This window comes from Bison bison, unplaced genomic scaffold, assembly GCF_000754665.1.
Source record: "Bison bison bison isolate TAMUID 2011002044 unplaced genomic scaffold, Bison_UMD1.0 scf7180017864037, whole genome shotgun sequence".
Classification (NCBI taxonomy): domain Eukaryota; kingdom Metazoa; phylum Chordata; class Mammalia; order Artiodactyla; family Bovidae; genus Bison; species Bison bison.
In genome coordinates, this window is record NW_011494609.1 from 6,744,784 (window position 1) to 6,748,785 (window position 4,002).

A 4,002-nucleotide genomic window follows, 5' to 3' on the forward strand; every position below is an offset into this window, starting at 1 on the left:
TGCCACAGCGAGGGGAGGGCCCCTGGCGCGGTTGTGAGGGGACCCAGGCTGAAAGGTCCACTTCACCTGCTTGACAGTGTTGCAGGGCTGGGGGGTGGCTTGCAGGTGGGGACAAACTGTCAGCCTGACGCCCATTTCCTTTTAAAACATTCTCAACCATTAAGCTAGGACCCTGCACAGAAATTAGGAAACAAAGCTTACTCATTTTTGCAATGGAACCTCATACACAAAGGGGCTGCCCTGATGGCTGAGTGGGTAAAGAATCTGCTTGCAATGCAGGAGACACAGGTTGGCTCCCGTGGAGGAGGGCATGACAACCCATTCCAGTATTCTTGCCTGAAAAATCCCATGGACAACAGCCCGGTGGGCTACAGTCCATGAGGTCACAAAGAGGCCGACACGGCTGAGCCACTAAGTAACAACGTAGCAACAACATACACTATATGCTGCTCCTAGGGTTTTGATTTTTAAGAGTAAATAATGGATTTCCAGGAGGGCTTTTTCCAGGACAAAATCTAAGAAGCCACCATTCCGAGTTTTGGGGTCTGGGTTTTGTTTCCAGCTGGAGCCCTGCCCTCCCCACCTGCCTCATCTCCCCCTCCCCACTGCCCTGTGCTCCTGGGTGGACTCTGAGCTCCAGGCTTAGAAAGGACCTCTGTGTGGGTGTCGGGTAGGGTGCTCTCCCTGTCCTGAGAGTCTGGGGAGTGCCAGGCCCTCTGCGTCCTAACCCCACATTTCCGCCTGAAGGGGGCGGGGCGGAACGCGGCTCCCGCCAGAGCACTCTGGGCGGGGGCTGGGGCTCCCGAGCGCCTCACCCTCCTCTCACTTCTCAGCCATGCCCACGAGCTCCTACTCCCCCAGCTCTGCTCACGAAGCCTGCAAACCGGTCCTTCCGGTGGGTCTCAGTCCTGGGAGCGGCTGGGACACGGGGTAGGAGCCCCCTGTGTTAGCCGCTCACTTTTCATGCTGCCCCCAGGTCGGGGTACTGCACTTTAGGGAATTTGTGGGGGTCTCCGGCAAATCCAATATAATGAGCGTCTCTAGCAAAGTCAGGGGTACTTACTCGCCGCTGGGAGGAGGGTGAGGGAAAGGAGAATGCCCCCGCAACTCCCTCGATGGTTACCGCGCAATGGGTTTGCAGCCCAGCGAGTCCCTCAGCACCAGCCTCTGGTAATGGAAGGGGGAGGGGAGGCGACCTCAAAGGCCAGAGCTGCCCACCTTTGGGCCCTGCGGGGCAGGGTGGGGGCCCCCGCGCCGGCCTTGGCATCGCACCTGCAGGCCTGCCTGGACCGCAGGACATGAGTGGACCAAGGGGGTCATCCGATGTTGAGGGGAAGGCGGGGTGCGCGCCGCATGTGAGTGTGCGTAAGTGTGTGAATACGTATGGGTATTAGTGTGTGAGTGTGTGCACACCTCCGCGCTGCTGGGAAGAACCCAGAGCACAGTCACCTGGAGGTGAAGTTTGGTTGTGGTTTTGGCTTGGCACAGTTCCCGTGGTTTCTGCAGTGGCCTGGCAGCCCGCGAAACCAAGGGAGACTAGATGCCCTTCCAGGCCACCAACGCTGCAGCTCCACAGCCCCACCTGGCGCAGGTGGGCTGGACCGTGCTCCAGGCTGGGGCTCAGTGTCAGTGGTGTCCAGACTCAGGTGCAGACTCCTGGGGACCCGGCTGGGGGAACCCCACGCTGGGCAATGACCCTCCCTGGAACAACGCGCTCTGTGTGTTGTGTGTCTGGGGTGTCGCACACTGAACTTGGGGTGCCCCAGGGAAAGGTCATTGGTGACTGGCTGCTGCTGCTGTACACAGGTGTTCTGTTCCTTAGGCAGGTGGCTCCATCCAGAGTTGGGGGTTGGAATTCAGCTGCCGTGAACTTGAGTGAAACTGGCTGCACTTTCCCCTTCAAAACTAATGCAGAAGCAACAGCTCCCAGTGAGGGATGTGCCCCGTGTTGGCAACACCTGGGACTGTCTCCAGCTGAGGCGCCAACTGAGGCGCCAGCATCCCTGTGCTCCGTCCAAATACTCACGAAGTTTCTGTCCCCTATCCAAATGAGGCTTGCACTCCCTCTTCTTAATGTCTTAGTGAGAAAGCCCACATCTTAGTTTTGTTGTTTAGTACCTAAGTCATGTCCAACTCTTGCAAGCCCATGGACCGTAGCCACTCCAGGCTCCTTTGAGCTTGGGATTTCCCAGGCAAGAATACTGGAGCAGGTTGTCATTTCCTTCTTCAGAGGATCTTCCCAATCCAGGGATGGAACCCACGTCTCTTGCATTGGCAGGTAAAGAATCTTTACCACTGAGCCACCAGGGAAGCCCCACATCTTATTAGTCAGTAGAAAAAAAAATTTTTTTTTTGGATAATTGGTAGTGATCATGGTCTCTTCTTGCAATCTGGAAGATTACAGTATGTGCATTTAAATGTGTGTTTTTGAGAAGGGGCCTGTGGGTTTCAGTAGCTGGCCAGAGGAGTTGAGGCATACAGGAAGCTGGAGCCCCCAGTTCCCTGGTCCCTGGACGGTTGGTGAAGCTGGCCAGAGGGAGGCTGGTGAAGGCATAGGGAGGCCCAGGTGGGCAGAGCCCCAGGGGATTTCCTATCACCTAACAGCTGGGGAAGTTGATGTCTCACATCTTCTCCATAAGAGGGTCCTTGTAGATATGGACAGGGTCCTGTGGGGCAGGGGGTAGGGGAGTCAGGATCAGGACCCTGCAGCCCCAGAGTGCAGGCAGAGGGCATAGAGTGAGTCTGTCTACACCCATTTCCACTACCCAATTCTAGTTGCAAGAGGGCCCTACTCCCACCAACAGGTTCCCAGAGGGCCTGTTTTTTTGGGGGACAGTGGCACTAGAAATGCCATCCTGGCCCTGGGAGTCTGGACCAGGGTCTCCAGGGGAGACCATCAGAGGTCAGGTGACCTCTCTGACCCGCCCCCCCGCTCCTGTGGGATTTCATGGCCTCCTGAGGGGAGCAGTGTCATGTCACTAGCAGGGTCAGGTCAAGAGCTAGGAGGTGGCACTGGGGAAGGGGTGAGGCAGGGCAAGGCAGGTTAGAAGCGAATGTCGGCTCTGGCAAACATGAGGGGCACTCCAGAGCGCCCCCAGGGGTAGACCTCAGGCAGCAAGCCTGGGTCTCAGGACCAGTGTGGGCCCTGGAAGTCACCTACCCTCTGGCTTCCTCCCTTGAGCCCCATCACACCCAGCCTGACCCAGGGGCTGGGGAGGGGGTGGGTCAGTGGTCCGTGGCACAGACAAGGCAGGCTGGGGTATTTGAAGACTGAATAAAGCACCAAGTTTGAGGGCAGGTGGAGGGGCAGGTGAGCTGGGGTCAGCAGGACTGCTCCACTTCAGCTGTGTCCCAGGAGGCCCCGCCCCTGCGAGTCTCAGGCTGACCAGGGAGAGCCAGATGGGGGCCAGCGGGCCCTCCTGCCAAGAGGCCTGCTGATCAGTGCTAAGTCTTGGTCACGTAGCACATCCCTCCAGAGCTGCCCAGAGAGTCAGACACAGGAGTCGAGGGCCGGGGGGATGACCGCAGTGAGCCTTAGAGCTCAAGCCCTTTGGAAATGCTCCAAAGACACAGCTGCTGAGGATGGGGTTACTTAACGTCAGCCCGGAGGCTGGAGACAGTGACGCATATGGCTACTGGGAGAGAGGACCAGCGAAGGCAAGGATGGTGAGTTTATTCACTCAGCTCAAGACCCTTGTGGGAGGAAAGTACATAGCACAGGACGGGCAGAGACAGGGCAGAGCAAGGCCCCCAAAGGCTGGGGGGAAGAGCAGTGTCCATGGCTGTCAGGAGAAGCCTGTGGACCCTCGGTAACATGGGGCTGTCTCGGGTTCCTCTGGGCCTGACCCAGAGGCTGCAGGTGGGCTAAGGCCTGCTAGTTGAGGTTTCAGGCCAGTGCACGTTCATGTAGGTCTGGGTCAAATCCTGAAGGGGGCCAGAGGCTGGCAACAGAGGGGAACGGAGTGGCCCATAGCACCTGGGTGGCCCTGAGAAGACGTGCCA